The 21,414-nt window shown below is 44.6% G+C and overlaps 1 protein-coding gene and 1 pseudogene across 1 annotated transcript in view; one reads left to right on the top strand and one right to left on the bottom strand.

Annotated features, from left to right (window-relative positions):
* The first annotated feature begins 4,361 nt into the window (after nt 1-4,361).
* LOC115322863 lies at nt 4,362-6,523 on the top strand (annotated as a pseudogene).
* A 12,554-nt stretch (nt 6,524-19,077) lies between these two features.
* Nucleotides 19,078-21,414, bottom strand: part of LOC8028106 (phospholipid-transporting ATPase ABCA3) — a 71,767-nt gene continuing 69,430 nt past the window's right edge. Inside the window, 1 exon segment of the mRNA XM_040205420.3 lies at nt 19,078-20,648. The gene's annotated coding sequence lies outside the window, so the exon portion shown is untranslated.

Below are 21,414 nucleotides of genomic sequence, written 5' to 3'. Positions count from 1 at the left end.
TCTCATCCGGGTCCGGCCATATTCGTCCTGCCCTGTCCCCCTCCCCCTCCGGTTTCTGGCAGCTGTTCGCGATGGCAGATAGAGCGGACGGTTTTGTGGACCTTGGATAGATGGCGCCACTAAAACTCCGTATAATAAAAGTTTTGTCGATGATACCAGGGTTTTGACGCATTTATATATATGTTGGAACGACGAGATTTATAGAAAAGTTACCTTTTATCGAGCAGGTATTCGCACAACTTGCGATCTTTCTACAAGATTCCCCGTCGACGTCAAGCCGCGTGCTTCTCATGGCCGCCGCTCGCGGCTGCAAGTCGGGGAATATTTTAAGTTTTGCCTCGCTATTACGCGGCGTAATCGCAACATTTCGATGAAAGGAGGTGTGTTTTCTGTCATTTGTGACAAGGTGAACAATATCAAAAGCAGAAGATGCCAATTCTTTCAACGTTAAAATCGTTGCACAGCTCCTTTAAGAAGAACTTTTCTATTCATGAGGGACTAGTGGAGATGTTTCGGATAAAATAGCGATTGCGACACTGCTAGAAATTTTGCAGCTAGAAAAACCGATGATCCCATGATGCAGCGCGCAGACATGGCTGATGCTGTAGAGGGAACCCGTTTTTTCTTCTTCAATACTTGTGAAAATGTAAAGTATAGGTTGGAAGTAGTTCATTGTTAGGAGCTCTAAAGATGTAAGTCTTCACACAATAAGGTAATCGGAAAAGTAACGGTTACTTCTTAAAGTAATGTCCAATTACTTTTGCTGTCGAGTATTCAAGTAATCTAATCGAATACTTTTTAGCCAAGAGTAATAGTAATTGCAATCGATTACTTTTTTTTAGTAACGTGTACAAGACTGACTAAAACAAATATATTTATAGTCGTTTAAACTTGCGGGAGTCAAAGAAAGAATAAAAACACTTAAGGACAAGGACAGACAGCACAGTTCTTTCAACTAGCAACACACATTTACTGGTGTCTCCTTCAATAGTGCTATCTTCTTCCTAACGTTTGAGACTAAAGAGGAAGATGCGGAATTAATATATTCATATACACCCGGAAAAAAACAACACAAATTTACACCCAATACACTAAAGATAAAGAATTCAGAAAGAAAGAAAAAAAGAAAGAAAAAAGAAAAAAAAACACCATTGACAAATTGAGATAGAGCGCCCTTTGGCTAATCCAGCTCTGGTTTCAGGTAGTTGATCTCATTTCTGGACAAGGCGAGAGAAGGGGCAGCGATGTTGTGATCGTCATGGGCTATCTTGTATGCCTCAATGATCTCTCTCCCGAGCTTGTTCTTATGTCTCCCAATCGTGCAGGTGTCCTGGAACCGGGCTTCACAGTTCGTACAGAGACGTTGATGAACCACTATTGGGTGAAAAGTGTCGTCCGAAGCACGAGAGACCTCGAGGACGTGCTCTCGTAGGCGCGTGTTAAGGCAACGACCTGTCTGTCCAATGTATCGGTCGCCACAGGAGAGAGGGATGGAGTATACCACCCCCTCTTCACAGGGAACGGTCTGATGAGCGTGTTTGATGGAACATCTTTTGATGGATTCGTTATTGTTCACGCGCCTGCACAGTTGTTTCAGGCGCAACTTGCACGAGAAGACAACCGAAACGTTGAAGCGCGCTGCAATTGCCTTCAGTCTGTGCGCCGAGTTGTGCACATAGGGAATGCAGATAACGCGTGAAGGCTTACTACGTGGAGCACGGGGCCTTTGGGTGGTTAGAATTAACTGAACAAGAATGGTGCTCTGTAGACCTTGCGGATAACCTGCTCTGAGGAGACGTTCTTGTTGTTTTGCAATGCTGAAGCTTGCAAAGTGAGAACATGATTTGGTGCGAGAAGATGAGAGGAGAGACCGGATGATTCCATGTTTTACCAGTTCAGAATGGGAACTGCAGAATGGAAGAATAGGTTTCCGAGACCGTTGTTGGAAGGCCCAACAAATGCCGGTCGGAAGAAGATGCAGACGAAGATCGAGATACTGGAGACCATCGCCTGAGCTGTCTTCCCTTGTGAAATTCAGGCCTGAGGACGAAGAAGTGAAGGCTTGAACTACAGAATCAGAAGAAACTGAGATCGGGTGAATGACTAAATAATCATCCACATAACGAAAAACATGGAAGACAAGTGACAACTCTTCAAGGCGTGCTTCATTCTCCCTATCCACATACGTTAGAAATATTTCGCTGAGGACTGGGGCAAGGCAGGAGCCTATGCAGACACCTTTCTTTTGCCTGAGAATTTCCTTTCCATGTTCGACGAGTGTTGATTGTAGATATAGGGCCAAAAGGTCTAGGAAACCCCGTTCAGATACCCCAGATGAGTTCTGAAAGTCGCATGGGCCATGTTCGTGGATGGCACTTGACACAGAATCCATAAGAAATGCGGGATCTAATCGGTAATATAGTTCCTCAATGTCTAACGAAAACATGGTAAAGGCCTCGGGAGTTGAATGGAGGTCATGAAGTCGGGATACAAGTTCTGTGGAGTTGGCAACTCGGAAACTTGTATCCCGACTTAATGACCTCCATTCAACTCCCGAGGCCTTTACCATGTTTTCGTTAGACATTGAGGAACTATATTACCGATTAGATCCCGCATTTCTTATGGATTATGTGTCAAGTGCCATCCACGAACATGGCCCATGCGACTTTCAGAACTCATCTGGGGTATCTGAACGGGGTTTCCTAGACCTTTTGGCCCTATATCTACAATCAACACTCGTCGAACATGGAAAGGAAATTCTCAGGCAAAAGAAAGGTGTCTGCATAGGCTCCTGCCTTGCCCCAGTCCTCAGCGAAATATTTCTAACGTATGTGGATAGGGAGATTGAAGCACGCCTTGAAGAGTTGTCACTTGTCTTCCATGTTTTTCGTTATGTGGATGATTATTTAGTCATTCACCCGATCTCAGTTTCTTCTGATTCTGTAGTTCAAGCCTTCACTTCTTCGTCCTCAGGCCTGAATTTCACAAGGGAAGACAGCTCAGGCGATGGTCTCCAGTATCTCGATCTTCGTCTTCATCTTCTTCCGACCGGCATTTGTTGGGCCTTCCAACAACGGTCTCGGAAACCTATTCTTCCATTCTGCAGTTCCCATTCTAAACTGGTAAAACATGGAATCATCCGGTCTCTCCTCTCATCTTCTCGCACCAAATCATGTTCTCACTTTGCAAGCTTCAGCATTGCAAAACAACAAGAAAGTCTCCTCAGAGCAGGTTATCCGCAAGGTCTACTGAGCACCATTCTTGTTCAGTTAATTCTAACCACCCAAAGGCCCCGTGCTCCACGTAGTAAGCCTTCACGCGTTATCTGCATTCCCTATGTGCACAACTCGGCGCACAGACTGAAGGCAATTGCAGCGCGCTTCAACGTTTCGGTTGTCTTCTCGTGCAAGTTGCGCCTGAAACAACTGTGCAGGCGCGTGAACAATAACGAATCCATCAAAAGATGTTCCATCAAACACGCTCATCAGACCGTTCCCTGTGAAGAGGGGGTGGTATACTCCATCCCTCTCTCCTGTGGCGACCGATACATTGGACAGACAGGTCGTTGCCTTAACACGCGCCTACGAGAGCACGTCCTCGAGGTCTCTCGTGCTTCGGACGACACTTTTCACCCAATAGTGGTTCATCAACGTCTCTGTACGAACTGTGAAGCCCGGTTCCCCTGCACGATTGGGAGACATAAGAACAAGCTCGGGAGAGAGATCATTGAGGCATACAAGATAGCCCATGACGATCACAACATCGCTGCCCCTTCTCTCGCCTTGTCCAGAAATGAGATCAACTACCTGAAACCAGAGCTGGATTAGCCAAAGGGCGCTCTATCTCAATTTGTCAATAGTGTTTTTCTTTTTCTTTTTTCTTTCTTTCTGAATTCTTTATCTTTAGTGTATTGGGTGTAAATTTGTGTTGTTTTTTTTCCGGGTGTATATGAATATATTAATTCCGCATCTTCCTCTTTAGTCTCAAACGTTAGGAAGAAGATAGCACTATTGAAGGAGACACCAGTAAATGTGTGTTGCTAGTTGAAAGAACTGTGCTGTCTGTCCTTGTCCTTAAGTGTTTTTATTCTTTCTTTGACTCCCGTATTTTCACCAACACGCTCTTTCATCTTTGTCTCTTATATTTTTGAGCTTTCTATGTCTTGTCCATGTCCCACCTTCAAACCGTCTGAATTCGACCCTGTAAGGTTTTTTCAAGCAGCAAGCTTCTTCTCAAGCATGGCCCTTCTTCGCCTCAGGCTACGTTCCCTTGGGCTTCACATCCGCAAAGGCATTCCTCACCCTGGAGTGGAAGCTATGCTGGGTTTCTGCTGACACAACTGGGCTTCAAACTACAGACTCATGCAAATTTCAAGGAAGGAGGTGTCACGACAGTTACGCCTTATGGAAACGATCCTCCCACAACAGATGACCATCATCTTTGGTCCAGGTTACGGAACCCACCCATCTTTCCGGTTCCTCCAAAAGGCTGCGTCCAATCTTCTCGAATCTTCATGGAAGAAGGTTGTCACCGGTGTGACCACTATTCACCATAAGACCCCCCAAACGAAATTGGAGCCTCCGGTCGTTCTATGTGATCATCAACTAAGTTCTGGCACCTTGGATCTCCTTTCCAAGGGTCCCAAGTTTTCCCCGAACCTTCCGACTACAAGGGTCGACCAACTAACTTCAGTCCATTCTGTTGCGACTCACATTCCAGAACAAGACCGGCAAGCTTTTCTTGGTGCTGGAGTCCGATCCGCCTGCGCCCATGCTCCTCCACCTACGGGCAAAGTTCCGATCCGGGCTACAATCGAAGAATTGCAAAGAAGTCACCTGAAACTACTGGAATCAGATAAAACAGGTGTTTTTGTCATCTTAGATGAAGGTTCCTATGGGCAGAAGGTGAGCCAGGCATTGAAAAAGAATTTTGATACTCTGAAGACCAGGCCTTCAGGGTCTCTCCGTTCAAAGGCAAAGCAACTTTGCTGCTCCCTTAATCTCCCGGCTCTTAAAGCTGCCATTGGGGCTCCTTCCAAGCAATACCTAACTGTGTTTTTCACGGCAAAAACCCATAAAGAAGGAGTTCCCTTAAGAAGCATCATTTCAGAAAAGGGACGTTGGCAGAAGCCTCTTGGTCTTTTTCTGCAAAAGCATCTGTCATCGATCAGTCTCAACCAACCTTTCAGAGTTGCCAACTCCACAGAACTTGTATCCCGACTTCATGACCTCCATTCAACTCCCGAGGCCTTTACCATGTTTTCGTTAGACATTGAGGAACTATATTACCGATTAGATCCCGCATTTCTTATGGATTCTGTGTCAAGTGCCATCCACGAACATGGCCCATGCGACTTTCAGAACTCATCTGGGGTATCTGAACGGGGTTTCCTAGACCTTTTGGCCCTATATCTACAGTCAACACTCGTCGAACATGGAAAGGAAATTCTCAGGCAAAAGAAAGGCGTCTGCATAGGCTCCTGCCTTGCCCCAGTCCTCAGCGAAATATTTCTAACGTATGTGGATAGGGAGATTGAAGCACGCCTTGAAGAGTTGTCACTTGTCTTCCATGTTTTTCGTTATGTGGATGATTATTTAGTCATTCACCCGATCTCAGTTTCTTCTGATTCTGTAGTTCAAGCCTTCACTTCTTCGTCCTCAGGCCTGAACTTCACAAGGGAAGACAGCTCAGACGATGGTCTCCAGTATCTCGATCTTCGTCTGCATCTTCTTCCGACCGGCATTTGTTGGGCCTTCCAACAACGGTCTCGGAAACCTATTCTTCCATTCTGCAGTTCCCATTCTAAACTGGTAAAACATGGAATCATCCGGTCTCTCCTCTCATCTTCTCGCACCAAATCATGTTCTCACTTTGCAAGCTTCAGCATTGCAAAACAACAAGAACGTCTCCTCAGAGCAGGTTATCCGCAAGGTCTACTGAGCACCATTCTTGTTCAGTTAATTCTAACCACCCAAAGGCCCCGTGCTCCACGTAGTAAGCCTTCACGCGTTATCTGCATTCCCTATGTGCACAACTCGGCGCACAGACTGAAGGCAATTGCAGCGCGCTTCAACGTTTCGGTTGTCTTCTCGTGCAAGTTGCGCCTGAAACAACTGTGCAGGCGAGTGAACAATAACGAATCCATCAAAAGATGTTCCATCAAACACGCTCATCAGACCGTTCCCTGTGAAGAGGGGGTGGTATACTCCATCCCTCTCTCCTGTGGCGACCGATACATTGGACAGACAGGTCGTTGCCTTAACACGCGCCTACGAGAGCACGTCCTCGAGGTCTCTCGTGCTTCGGACGACACTTTTCACCCAATAGTGGTTCATCAACGTCTCTGTACGAACTGTGAAGCCCGGTTCCAGGACACCTGCAAGATTGGGAGACATAAGAACAAGCTCGGGAGAGAGATCATTGAGGCATATACAAGATAGCCCATGACGATCACAACATCGCTGCCCCTTCTCTCGCCTTGTCCAGAAGTGAGATCAACTACCTGAAACCAGAGCTGGATTAGCCAAAGGGCGCTCTATCTCAATTTGTCAATAGTGTTTTACTTTTTCTTTTTTCTTTCTTTCTGAATTCTTTATCTTTAGTGTATTGGGTGTAAATTTGTGTTTTTTTTTTTTTCCGGGTGTATATGAATATATTAATTCCGCATCTTCCTCTTTAGTCTCAAACGTTAGGAAGAAGATAGCACTATTGAAGGAGACACCAGTAAATGTGTGTTGCTAGTTGAAAGAACTGTGCTGTCTGTCCTTGTCCTTAAGTGTTTTTATTCTTTCTTTGACTCCCGTATTTTCACCAACACGCTCTTTCATCTTTGTTTGTTTAGACTTGTTTAGACTATACTCCGGGGGGGGGGGGGGGGGGGCGGGGCGGGGGCCCGCTTTTGGCAAAATACTGTATGAGGGGGAGAGGAGGCCTCAGCAGAATGGAAGATTTCGGGGGGGCGGGGGGGGGGGGTGGCCCCATGCACCCCCCCCCCCCCCCCCCCCCCTGCCCTGGATACGTGTCTCACTGTAGTGAGATTATCTGCCCGTCTATTTTTGAAGGGGAGTACAACTGCGTCGAACCCGTCCTCGAATCGCGTTTTCGAATTTCCCTCGTTGCCCAGTTTGAGAAGTGATGGGCTCGTATGCACGGTCTGCGCATGTGCACTGGCGACAGCAGCGCGACGGCAGCGCCACCGCAGCGAGACGCACAAATGCGTCCCGCTGAATTTGTTTAGTAAAAGTATTCAATAGAATTGCGGAGTTGTTTTTTTTTTTAGGGTGATTTCATTTGAATTCGACCAAACTTGTCGGGGGGGGGGGGGGGGGGGGGGTCTTTAGATTTAATCGTAAAAAATATATATGATACCCAAATCCTTGTGATGAAAGAAACTGCCTTTGAAAAAAATTAGAATTGTATAGTTTGAGAGAAAAAAATTCTGAGGCGCTGCAGGGTAGAAAACGTCAAATTCCCAATTTGATTTTATCTCGACTTTAGCCGCCATTTACAAAATATCGAATTCTTGCAGAATTATTATATTTATTACGCAATATTTACGCAGACTTGGCTATTTTTAGAGGTAAATTTCTGTCTTCTGTTATTTTAAATTAATTTTCTAAAAAATCTCAAACATGCAACCTAGAGCAAGTGTGACGCAACTTCGGACAGCTATATAAAACGAACGGCAGGGCGCAATGACGTGAGACAGATATCTGTGCGTAGCTATCAATGTAAGCTATCGATTGACATGTATTTTCTGGTTATTGTGTTTACCATGTTGTTTTTATTCTGCCACAAATATAGACAAAAATGAAAAATATGCAAATTTTGAAGTCAATTTTCTTAAAAAAGCCATTTTTTATTTCGTTCATACTTTTTTAATTTATTGCCCAGATTCTGCTTAATAACCGGGTATAAATATTGCTTGACCTTTTTTTGTTGTAGTTTTAGGACAACCAGTTGAATAAGTAATTTTTATCGCGTAATACCAACCTCCGGCTCCGGTATGCGGGCTTCACCGCAACATTGATAATTGGCTCAGCAATATCAGATTTCACTGAAAACTACTTTACCCCGTTGAATTTTTACTAATATATTTTTAAAAAAATCAGTAACGTCATAAAGAAATGAGAGATGGCTGAATTGACGAAGTGATGTCTGCGAAGTCACAGCTTGCATTTTCGAACGTCGCCACGACAACGTTTTACTACTGAGGTTGCACGAAACTTATATATTTAAATTATTTGTTTGAACATTGTGCCGTGATAAACAACAACAAAAGTAAATTTAGTTAACATCAATGTTAACTAGCCTAAGCGAGTGGAGAGATCCAAGACGTTTCATCCGTTTCAATCATGTCGGGTTGCATTCTACGGCACTATCCAGTCCAGAAAAACAATATCCCCGTTTATGCGTTTCGGACAATCTTTATTTTATACAAACATTATCGGAAAATCGGCTCGATTTTTTTAAATTTACCGCATGGCATTCTTTCGCCTATCCTTCATTGGCCCTTAGTATTCCGAGGTACGTGAAAAAAAAATTGACTACATTTTGTCCATCCTTCGGCTTTTGGACTACTTGTTGCATACGTTTAAATTTTTTGGGCTACGCACAGCATATCGGAAGTTGCTTTTCAGCTTACAGTAATCATACTCTTTTGTTGGCAGTATGCAATAAAACATTCATAGGTAACAGTTTAACAAAATCACTCTATTTATTGAGTAATTTATTTGGGTTAACAAGGCACACCTATAGAAACACATAATTTTTCACAGAAGCGCAAATGTACAAGAAGAGGCTTTAACAACAAAACAAAACAAAGCCGTAGATCATCTGAGAGTTCCGCACGTGCACCACAGAGGTTCATGCATTAAGACGAAGATAGAACAGTTCGCTCAAGCTGCACTTCGCCCCTTTCGCTTCGCCACACGTGCGAAGCGCGGATGCCTTTCCGAGTCGGTACGCAACTCCACTCTGTTTTCTTGATTCTGCGGAAGTCACTCACCTCCTTCTCGGTTAAGTTCATGAGAGTTACGTTTTTGACACGCCTTCCAACCTTGTCCACAAAATCTACTGATGTTCGGACGAGCTGCTCCTCCGGTGAACGGAGGTTGTGCACCGTTGCGTGGTGTTTGAGAAGCCCTCCAACCCCGTCACAAGAGTTTTTACCACGCCCAGAGGCAGAAAATATCCACTTCAATTGGGTATGGCCCACTCGTTCGAACTCATGCAGCTGAAATCTATTTTTAAAATGAGCAGGTGCCCCGTCGGATATGTACGTTAGTGAAGCATAAACTGGGATGTGCTCCTCCAGCCAGTCTTCTATAAGTCTCAGAGCCAGCAGCGCATGGGAAGTGTCATGACATAAGTCCTCACAGACAACGCCGAAGCATTTTGAGCCTTGCGACGTGGATGCCACACACGTGAAAACAGAGAGCTGACGCTTGTGCCAGTGGTACTCCTGTATCTCGTGTGGCAAAATTACCGTCCAGTTCTCCGCAAAATCGAAGTGCATGACGATGTGTCTTGACTCTTGAGGTCACACTAGACTTCTCAATCCGTATGGCTTCCCGTTGTGTCCTACGAATAAAATCGTGCGTGGAAAACCTTGTGGCCCATTTCTGTAGCTCTTTCAAAAAGGCGCTGGAGTCGGCAGTCTTGCTTATCAAATTACCATTCTCCCATGTGAAAAATGTAATTTCCTCTTCAGGCACCATTTCCAATGATTCTAAGGAGAGTCTGTCAGTCGAGGGGCAGTCTTTGCATTCGCCTCTGAAACATTCGGACGAGGGTTCAGGGCAGAGGCACAAAGCAAGAATCTCCTCTTTTGTTATTTTTTCTTCTCGCATGCTGTTCAGGGTGGAAAAGCACAAATCGAAATTCGTACAGCACACACATGCACAGACAGTCTGTTCAGGGTTTAGCTTGACCCACTTTGGCCGCAGCGAGTAAAATTTAGTCAGACCTAATTTTGAGTCCGGGTTTGCTTCCTTAAACAGCCTGTACGTCTCTCGGACAGACCTTGTCATATACCGCTTCACGACCACATGTTCTTCGCCATCCTTCAGAAGCTTAACAGCATCTTTTTTGTTTGGGCTCTGCCGAGAACAGTCGAGATCGTCGTCGGTGTAATATTGCGTGGCTGCCCGTATGGTGTCCTCACTTATGCTTCCACCGTGATAAGGCTCCGGACGCTCCCATACGCCGAATTGTTCACGAAGCTGCTTTGATTTCTTCAGAAGGTACTTCGATGCCTCAGGAATTAGCCGTTCTACCTCCCTAGTGGCTACGCCCTTGGGCACAAGCGTGAGGAGCTGACATCTCTCCTGGTAAGATGCCGCCTTCACAAAGGCCTCTCTGATGTTTACCCACCACCCGTCGCAGCCGAGGCATGGTTGATCACTGCGAGAACTTGACCCACTTGGCTCCAAGCTATATGCAGTCGCCAACTTGTTTCGAACCTGTCGGCTGTGTGATCCTTCAATCTCCCGCTGTTTTCTTTCAGCATATGCCTGACGGCTTTTCGGGTTTACTGTAGAAGGCATGCGCAAAGGAGTTGTTTCAAGCCCAGCAGCAGAAATCTCTTCGTTAAGACCTTCCACTACTTCGTGCTCTTCGATGCAGCTTGCTGGAGAGCTCGAGCATGGATCACTGACAGATGATGAAAGCTTCTCACCGGTGTACTGGAAGCAGTTCTGGCAGAGCACGTCATCCAACGCAAGAGCCGCGGCTTTCGATGGAGGCAGGATCATCTTCAAGGCGTCTACGTTGAGATCGGTGACATAACGAAAACGTCGGTTGCGGTATACCCTTCGCTTATGTCTCTCGAAGTAGTCCGCGCAACTTTTTCTTTTAAAGCTGAAAACTGCAGCCATGACTGAGTTCAAAATAACGCGTTCATTCCTCGGGAGGTTCCGGCTTTCTGCTTTCGACGCAGTTCCGCAGTTCTCTTATACAAATTCATTGCTGCAAGCCCTCTTCTTATATTTTTTTTATTCTCTTATACTAGATGAGTTTGTCAAATATAGACACTGATTAGCGAATCAACCTAAGGACGCCAGAAATGTCATGGTGCGTGTTATTCGCTTACAAGTAAAAATAAATAATGGATAAGAGAAACAGACAGACCATAGCACCAGGGGCTCAAAGAGGACTACAAACATTAGTTCCGGAGAAAAGCGCTGCAACGAAGACACAAAATGATAAGCCAACCAAACCTTCCTTTTTGTTCTGATGCTCTTGCCGACACTGTGGCCATGTTTGTACTGGTGATAACTTGGCACCCTTGAAACAAATAAGTATCCGCAAAAGCTGTATGTATACAGTTACGACTCCATCGACCGGCGTGATAATGTCTAGTGTTTACTGCATTTGTTTTCTCCTTTTGACAAACTTGACCCAGCCGAGCTACAGAAACTTCGGGCACCAAAGAGTCTCAAGCTTCCGCCCATAAATTTATTGGGAGAAGGACAAGGACTGCTTCACACAGTTCCACTTCGCTGTGATGCATTGCGACAGCCTGTGACGACGCGAGTTCCACTCTAACAAGATTAGTATAACCCTCTTGCAACGGCGCACGCCGAGGTCAACTAAGAGTCGCATGGTAATCTTCATGATAAGAATCGCAGCCTTTTGCTGGCGCTCGCGAAGAGGTTACTGGACCTATACTTCACCTAACAACTGGACCAGTTGCAACTGATGTAACGAACATGGCTCTTTCTTTTGATGTAAAACCAAACATAAAGAAAAGCGCCAGAAAACGTGCATACCCAGCTGGTAAGCAACACACGGGAAATCAATTAAAAAAGTTTGAAAGAGAAAAAAAAATTTGCCTACGCCACTTGCCTTCTGTCATTTTTTTGTGACATTTCTTTTTTTGTAAAAAGTATATTACTAGGAATGCAACGAGGTAAAGTGGTTGTCAGTGAAATCTGATATTGCTGAGCCAATTATCAATGTTGCGGTGAAGCCCGCATACCGGAGCCGGAGGTTGGTATTACGCGATAAAAATGACTTATTCAACTGGTTGTCCTAAAACTACAACAAAAAAAGGTCAAGCAATATTTATACCCGGTTATTAAGCAGAATCTGGGCAATAAATTAAAAAAGTATGAACGAAATAAAAAATGGCTTTTTTGAGAAAATTGACTTCAAAATTTGCATATTTTTCATTTTTGTCTATATTTGTGGCAGAATAAAAACAACACGGTAAACACAATAACCAGAAAATACATGTCAATCGATAGCTTACATTGATAGCTACGCACAGATATCTGTCTCACGTCATTGCGCCCTACCGTTCGTTTTATATAGCTGTCCGAAGTTGCGTCACACTTGCTCTAGGTTGCATGTTTGAGATTTTTTAGAAAATTAATTTAAAATAACAGAAGACAGAAATTTACCTCTAAAAATAGCCAAGTCTGCGTAAATATTGCGTAATAAATATAATAATTCTGCAAGAATTCGATATTTTGTAAATGGCGGCTAAAGTCGAGATAAAATCAAAGTGGGAATTTGACGTGTTCTACCCTGCAGCGCCTCAGAATTTTTTTCTCTCAAACTATACAATTCTAATTTTTTTCAAAGGCAGTTTCTTTCATCACAAGGATTCGGGTATCATATATATTTTTTACGATTAAATCTAAAGACCCCCCCCCCCCGCCCCCGACAAGTTTGGTCGAATTCAAATGAAATCACCCTTTAATAATTTTTCACTTTATAGATTTTTTTCAACGCTAATCCCCCGGGCGAAAAATGCTGAGTCAGTGAGCTGTGGACGAATGCGCGGTGTCCGATTTGCCGTACAGCGAGACAACAGTGCGTGCTCCAAGGAGGTTAGAAGTACTAGGAGGGGGCACGTTGCAATATTGGTGAAGCCTAGTCATTAAAAGTTTAAACGATTTTGTGCCCAGCGTGACCGCAGATCTCTCTGGCGATTGGTGCGCGTGACATGTCACGTGTGAGATGGATGGTTGATTGTAGTAGGACTCCTTGCAGGCTTGCGCGCGCTCCGTCCGGTAGGTTTTATCAAATCGAAGTCTAGACTGTGGTGTATTCTAGTACCCCAGAGCAAGACGAAGGCTAGCTACGGTCACGTGATGTGGTCACGTTGGCATGGTAAGTGAGGAGAGTAAGGAGGAAAATGAGAAAGAGGCGAGGCGTCAAGGGAGCATGGCTTGTGAAGGCTACGCGGCCGACGTCATGCCCTCTCCTACCCTTCTATTCTCCATGGCTCGTATGCCCGGTCTGCGCATGGGCACTGGCGACAGCAGCGGCATGCCGACGGCAGCGCCACCGCAGTGAGACGCACAAATGCGTCTCGCTGAATTTGTTTGGTAAAAGTATTCAATAGAATTGCGGAGCTTTTTGTTGTTTTTTTTTAATCATTTTTCACTTTATAGATTTTTTTCAACGCTAATCCCCCGGGCGAAAAATGCTGAGTCAGTGAGCTGTGGACGAATGCGCGATGTCCGATTTGCCATACAGCGGGACAACAGTGCGTGCTCAGAAGGCGTTCCACAGCCCAGCAGACAAAGATGGCAGGACAGACCAGGACAGTCCGTGAACATCTTGGATTCCGCGACTCGTCAGCTCGCTTCATGCGCTGTTTGGGTAACGCGACGCGATATTTGTAGTAGGACATTTTACCAAAGCTTGAAAAAATGGCACGCGCGTAGTGGTTCTAACAAGCCCTTTTGGCTCTGAGGTATCGAAGCGCTGGGATGGTGGCGTGCTGTTCTCACCCCAGGAAAAAACGCACTGCAATCCTATCTAAGCGTCCACCTTTTTTGCGGTTTCCACGTCTCTTGGGGTTCGGGCAAGCCAGCGGGCACGGAGAGAGTAACTAAATATCAGTGGCGTCGTATTTTAAAGGGGATTTGCAATCATAATCAAGCGTCCACCTTTTTTGCGGTTTCCACGTCTCTTGGGGTTCGGGCAAGCCAGCGGGCACGGAGAGAGTAACTAAATATCAGTGCGTCATATTTTAACCGGACGACGCGGAAACCTCCCCCACCGACGAGGGCGACCCGCGGTACCGAAAGCGCGCAAAATGTGACGTCTTTGGTCCTGGGCTTACCACTGGTCACAGCCGCTAAAAGATTCCATTTAGTCGAAATACAAAATATAAGTGGCGCGAACCGTTTCAATTATTTATAAAAGTAGTTTTTGTTCAGTATTTTAGATCAAAAATGAAACGAATGCAGTTCATAAAGTACGGAAACAAGAAATGACACGTCGACATACCCGCCATCAAGCGGTGGAAAAAGCGGCGCATACTAGAAAGGAATAGTGGGATGAGGCGCCGACACCACTGATCTCAATGACAATTGCTGGATCGCGCTTGCCGCTCCCGCAAGTGAAGCCACCGGACTTCACTCGCTTGGGATACGATTTGCCGTTTTTGCTAGCCTTTGCTGCGGTTTTCCAGCGTGCTGTAGACACGTTTTCTACTCGTTCGTCGTCATTCGCCGAAGAAGTTTTTTGAGACTCTGTGTATTGTTGAGACTTGCCGTTGTGAACACGTGGAAAATTTTACGAAAGTGCAGTGTCGCCGGAAAAAGGCACAACGCGTCGAAAGGAAGGGCTGGCGGCGTGTTCAAAGCGTCCTTGGCACGCCGAAGTGCCGTGTCTCTGTGCCTTCGCGCGCTTGGATACCGACCAAGAACCGACGCCGTGTGAATGTGTTTAGCGAGTGCAATGTGCGTGAAGCCGTATCAAAAGGTACAACTCGTCGAAAACAAGTGTCGCCGGTGTCGCGGCGTGATCAAAGCTTCCTTGGCACGCCGAGTGATGCATCTTTGTGCCTTCGCACGCTTGGATACCGGTCAAGAATTGACGCCGCGCCAAAGTTCTGAACGTGTGTCGCGCGTAGATGCCTTTAGATCATTTATATATATCGGCCACGGAGTTCTGGATCGTCCAGCTGTTCCGGTGAGTTGCTATCAATAAAAGGGGGAGATCTGTACGTGTTCTTATGTACTATATTAACCATGGCTATGTCCCAAATCTACTCTAATAGATTCCGTGGGAGCACGAATAGGGCAACGTTGTGGAGCCAGGGGGTTTTCGAAAGCAAAAGTACAAGACGGCGAGAATGAAAATCTTTGAAGCGCGGCCGATATGGTCGTGTGCAATCTGTTGACCAATTACAATTAGGCGAGCCGCGCTCAAACGTCAAGTGCAATTAAGTAGGTTGATAATAAGCCAGCACTGATCAGTGATGAGGAGCTGTTGTGCACGGTATTGTGTAAATCGTCTAAGGACGAAAAAAAGACGTACCTTCCCCCATCTTCCGTCGCTAGTGGACGCTGGATTAAGCTCGTTCCTAAACCGCGAGGGGAAAAGACGCTGATCCAGAGGCACGAACAGCTTCACGCACATTGCACTCGCTAAACACATACACACGGCGTCGGTTCTTGGTCGGTATCCAAGCGTGCGAAGGCACAGAAACACGGCACTTCGGCGTGCCAAGGAAGCTTTGAACACGCCGCCAGCCCTTCCTTTCGACGCGTTGTGCCTTTTTCCTGCGACACTGCACTTTCGTAAAATTTTCCACGTGTTCACAACGGCAAGTCTCAACAATACACAGAGTCTTCAAAAAACTTCTTCGGCGAATGACGACGAACGAGTAGAAAACGCGTCTACAGCACGCTGGAAAACCGCAGCAAAGGCTAGCAAAAACGGCAAATCGTATCCCAAGCGAGTGAAGTCCGGTGGCTTCACTTGCGCTGCAGCGAACAAGCGGGGAAGCGCGATCCAGCAATTGTCATAGAAATCAGTGGCCGACACCGACACGGAAAGATCCCGGATGTACGCGGCGGCGCTGCGGTCGTACACCGGCTCGGGGATCCGACCGGTTCCGAGCGTTCCCAAGGCTCTCGGCGCGGGCTTGGCTGGCGATTTAGACCTTTGGCGGTATGGCAGCGCGAAGTGGCTCGCGTTCTGAACTGATCTTTACCCCGTGTTTGCTCTCGTTTGTGGCCAATGAAGTGTCATGCCGAATTAGTATTTAATCGCGCAGCAAATGCAATATGAGCCGCTCTGGCTGACCACTGCATGCAGCCTATCCAGAACATGCTCCAATGGCGCCATCTCGCGCCGTCGACTCGGAGTGCGGCAGCCGTTAGCGCTCGATGAGCTCACCACTTCTCCTCTAGTTCACGGCCACTCTCAAGCAACCAAGGACGTCATGAGGGAGGTTATTTTTTGCTTGTTTTTGTGATTTTAATTTGCCTATAACTTTTAAAATAAAGGGAATTTTGACAAAAGAAAAGTTTCACTAAGTTACTACGTTCAGTGCGCTCAGGTTCGGTGCAAATTAAAAATTAGTAAAAAAGTCATTGCAGGGCCCCTTTAACCGCACGACGCGGAAACCTCCTCCACCTACGGGGGCGACCCGCGGTGCCGAAAGCGCATGAAATGTGACGTCTTTGGTCCTGGGCTTACTACTGGTCAGAGCCGCTAAAAGCTTTTTTTAGTCGAAATACAAAATATAGCTGGCGCGAGCCGTTTCAGTTATGTATAAAAGTAGTTTTTGTTCCGTATTTTTGATCAGAAAAGAAACAAATGCAGTTTATAAAGTACGGAAACAAGATATGACCGGTCAACATTCCCGTCACCAAGCGGTGGAAAAGGCGGCGCATACTAGAAAGGTGTAGTGGGATCAAGCACCGAAAAAACTAGTGTGCTTACAACACCGATTTGTGTACTCTTGCAACATGTATAGGTTGTACAGAATGGTGAAATAAATAAATAAAAGAACTAGGTAATTAAGTTAGAAGTAAAGGGGGAAAGTTTTGAACACCGTTAAAAGGGTCACGGAAGAGCGTCTGAGCTACTTCTTTCGCCTCTTGAGGATCAGAGAGGCTTGTCGGTGCCTGATCCCACTACACCTTTCTAGTATGCGCCGCCTTTTCCACCGCTTGGTAGCGGGTATGTCGACGGGTCATTTCTTGTTTCCGTACTTTATAAACTGCATTTGTTTTTTTTTCTGATCTCAAATACTGCGCAAAAGCTACTTTTATACATAACTGAAACGGTTCGCGCCACTTATATTTTGTATTTTGACTAAAAAGAAGCTTTTAGAGGCTCTGACCAATAGTAAGCCCAGGACCAAAGACGTCACATTTTGCGCGCTTTCCGTACAGCGAGTCGCCCCCGTAGGTGGAGGCGGTTTCCGCATCGTCCGGTTAAAATATGACGCCTACTGATATCTACTAGCGAGTTTTAGTAGACCGTGTTTCCCGCTCCGCTAAGCCCGTCCGCTACCCGGAACTCTACAGCCAAGGCCATCGGCGCGCAGGCGCAGTGGCGGTTTCTTCGAAGCGGAGGGCTAGCGGAGCGGGAAACACGGTCTACTAAAACTCCCTACTCTCTCCGTGCCCGCTGGCTTGCCCGAACCCCAAGAGACGCTGAAACCGCAAAAAAGGTGGACGCTTAAATATGATTGCAGGGCCCCTTTAATTAAGGGTGAACAGAGTATAGCAATTTGCCATACAATTTTTTATTTGGGTTTTTAGGGAAGCTTAATTTATTCATGGAACCAAATATATTTACTGATCTTGCCCAAGATTCTCAAGTTATGTTTTGGGCTATTTTAATAATACTTTTGTACCTTTAATAAGCGAAATGAGAGAGCCAACACTGAGGGGGATTGGGCCTCAGTAGTCGACCTTATACTCATAGACTTTTATGAAAATAAAACTGTTCTTGATTAAAAAAAAAAACAAAAAAACATTGATTGATTTAAAAATGCAAAAAAGGACAAATCTAGAAAATTAATTGATTTAAAAGTTCACAAAAGAACAAATCTAGAAAATTCATGAGGAATTATGTTTTCAGAAAAATTTTACTAAACATTTTTTTGTTCAAGAAGACCATCTTGAGTCGTGCTCCTTGGGACCAAAAGGCACCTACCCAACGAGAGACTAGGAGCGATGGGGTTGTATTGGGACAAGGTTAAAATATTTTTCTACCTTTTAGAAATTAATACTTCATTCAAACCTTGCTAGTTTGGTGTCTTAGTTAAAAGTTAAATATAGGCGTAAAGTATATAATTTTAGACCGTACACCTTTTAGGTTTGTGCTTTAAAACGGAATGTTTGCAATATTTTTAATACAAGCGATGAACCAAATTCAAAAATAATTTAACTTAAACATTTTTTTTTCTCTATTTTTGATTGTTTATTGTGTGTTCTAAGTTCCCTAAAACCGTTGAGTATGGATTTTTAGACTGACCGTCTTTATAATGATATTTTTTTAATTGGGTATTTATATATATATATTCATTTATTTAAAAAAATACACTATCCAAGCGAAGTGAAGTTTTAAAACACATGAGATCAGTAATTAAAACGACTGATCCTGGAAGACCGTTCCAGAATGAGTTGGTATTTCTGTTAATGAAGGCAAATATGTGTTGAAAATTACGAGAGTTAATTGTTGAGGCGATGGGACGACCGTGCGGGAATACTACGTGGAAATGAATTCGTGACAGTGCGATGCCAGTGATAATGTTTCTAGAGGAAGCAAATGCGCGCTATTTGCGGCATGCTTCGAGGGCAGATAAATTTAAGCTCGCTTTTGTTGCAGAGATACTACCTGCACAATATCATAGACCAAATGCAGAGGGCTGCGGGGTTTCGGACCGCTTCAAGCTAAGGGATCAAGTAATTCAGGTGGGGATATTCCAGCATAACATTCCTATTCACTAGCACGCAAAACAACGTTCAGATTGATTGGTGTGCACCTAAGCAAGCTTTCCTTTACTCATTGCCTACTCCCCAGTAGCTTTCATATCTTCTCGTAACTCAGTAAACTGCACCTTGCAAAGAGTGGTGTCAAAACAGAAGGGGTTGAGGGGGACCTTCCTTCCCCTTCCTTGCCCCCCGCCCCCAGGACATTTTGGGAATTTCTAGTAAACAAATTGCAGGAAAGGGAAGGGGATATATATCTTCCCACTATGAATGCTGAAGAAGTGGAGCAAGCCAGAGAGGGGCTCTTCGGGGACAAAACATTTGAGAACCATGGTATAGTGAACCATGTAAACCCGATGAAGCACGAATGGACAGAAACTTTAATCCTTAACATGATTTTTTTTAATGACGACATTGCTCGCTAATACACCACCGCTTTAGCACAAAGCATGAGGCTGAAAATATCACAATTGCCCCTTGAAACAATGACAAAATACAGATGTATCAGCAATGAATACAAAGACACCAATTAAAAAGAAAGTTTAACATGACTAGTAGGTTATAAAAAGTCTTATAGAAATGGGAAATATGAGACATGGCACACACGTCACAGCATACCGCCAAACTGTCTCAGTACAACCCACCTTCCGGCTTGCAAAGAAACCTTTTAATCTCCATGACGTGCATACTTTCATATTTTTTAAAGAATAAATAAAAACAAAAACTAAAATGAATGAAAAAAAAATTTAAGCAGTGTAGTGTCTTTAAACTTGACAGCCAAGGCACTACAATTCTTTGACCCCATCATGCAGTTTGAACCACAGTTAACTTGATCAAAACCGGTACTTAATCTCTGAAGATTTCAGAATTTATCTGAACAATAATGAACCTCGCCGTAAAAATATACAGCGAGTTTAATAAAACATCAATAGACATAGGTGTAAATTTGGACTGTTACCTTTTACAGTGTGATCCATTTATAACGATACCATATATAACGATGTATTGCTTATAACGATCAGTTTCTAGAGTTTGAAGTCTAGAAATGATCAGATTCTAGTCCAGATACAACGATAATTGGTTATAACAATTAAAATTTCAGTTTTTCTTGTTATCGTTATAAGTGGATTGCACTGTAAAATCATTGTAGATTAATTTTAATATATTCATACAATAACTTTTTGAATAAGAATACATTAAAAAAAGAGTACTAAATATATATGCATGGTATATATGATACAAAGTTAAAAGGCATTCGAGTCTCACTTGGCCGGAATTCCCAACACAAAGCACTGCAACAAAGCGGCGCTGAAGTGCTTCTTATGCAACCGCCTACCATGAACGCCAGTCACAACGAACCAAGAAGCACAAAGTTCTAATGCTTAAAATCTCCACACCTTTACATCTCTGAAGTTCACTTGTTGTTTGTTCATCGTGGACCAGGCGCTGTACTGAACTGAAGAGGTAAGTACATTATAAAAACTATTTCTTCTGGGAACATCTTTCCCCCATAATTTCTTCCAGTTGTGCAAAATACAGCAATTAACACTGCCTTACTAAAGGAATGCATAACATTGTCTCTTAGCATGTTACCTAGAGACTGAACATACTCCAAGGAAGTTTCAACTTGTGACAGTTGTAAACACTCAAGATTGCATTGTGCCCGCACCACCGTAAGTAGTCGCGGCTAGGCCACCAAACTTTGATCCTATTATTCGAGGTCCACGAAAATAACTTACGAGTAACGACAAAACCCAATGTTCCGTTTCTTCCTTGAAAATTACCTATCTCGGGCATTCTTCCTTGTTCTACGAAGCAGCTGTCACGGACGGCAACACTGGCAGTTCACAAGGCGGGACAGTTGAGCTTGCAAGCGGCACCATGGGGCAACCAAACTCATAAGACACACAATGTCACAATGGAAGCTGCACCAACTCTCTTGAGGATTGTCTGAAAAAGAAAGGTCCGTTTTTCAGTTGTACCCAAAACGCAACATTGATAGAGCTCTTCACTGTTTCAGGCGCTCAATCTCAAATTCAGTTTAATCCTGTTTGGCTCGTGATTGGCATTATGACCACCTCACTTTGAAAGCTCTGCATTCCTCCGACTAACCGAATGAGCAAACGTCTGCCTTTAGTTTCTTGCCCTTGCAGCCCGCCCACACTCTAAACAGTAGTAATCATTGTTTTTCCTAACTCGTGCCAGCCTACGAATCCCTGGTCGGCAAGTTCGAGTCCTGGCCGAGCTACCCACAATCCGACGGAAGCTTATTGTGGAGAAGCCGCCGCTCAACTGACATTTCAGCTGCACACCAAAAGATCCCCAGGCAGTCCAAATTAATCTATAGTCTACCGCCGGAACACACTTGATACCCTTTGTTAGTTTGACCCGTAAAACTCCCAAAATGTAAATTTTCTTAATCGCACGACTCGCAGATTATATGATGTTTTCGCGTGGTCCCGTGGAAGTCGTATAAACAGGGTTCCGCCGTATTCACATAACATACTTCCCCGTTTAAAGGGACACTGACACTCCCTCAAAAATGTTTTTAATTTTTTTGCTGGTGTCGGAATACTACCCAATTAATATTTTTCTACAAAGTCACATATTGTTTTAATAAAGCCTGAAAACACAACTGCTCGAAACTGAAACCGAAAGCCATGTACCGCACGGAGAAGTGGAAAGAAGAGAGTGAGTGGCGGAAGTCACGTGGCTA

This window comes from Ixodes scapularis, unplaced genomic scaffold (genome assembly GCF_016920785.2).
Source record: "Ixodes scapularis isolate PalLabHiFi unplaced genomic scaffold, ASM1692078v2 PGA_scaffold4__175_contigs__length_147842914, whole genome shotgun sequence".
Lineage (NCBI taxonomy): Eukaryota > Metazoa > Arthropoda > Arachnida > Ixodida > Ixodidae > Ixodes > Ixodes scapularis.
The sequence above is the reverse complement of the archived record's forward strand: the minus strand, read 5'-3'. Positions and strand labels throughout refer to the sequence as shown.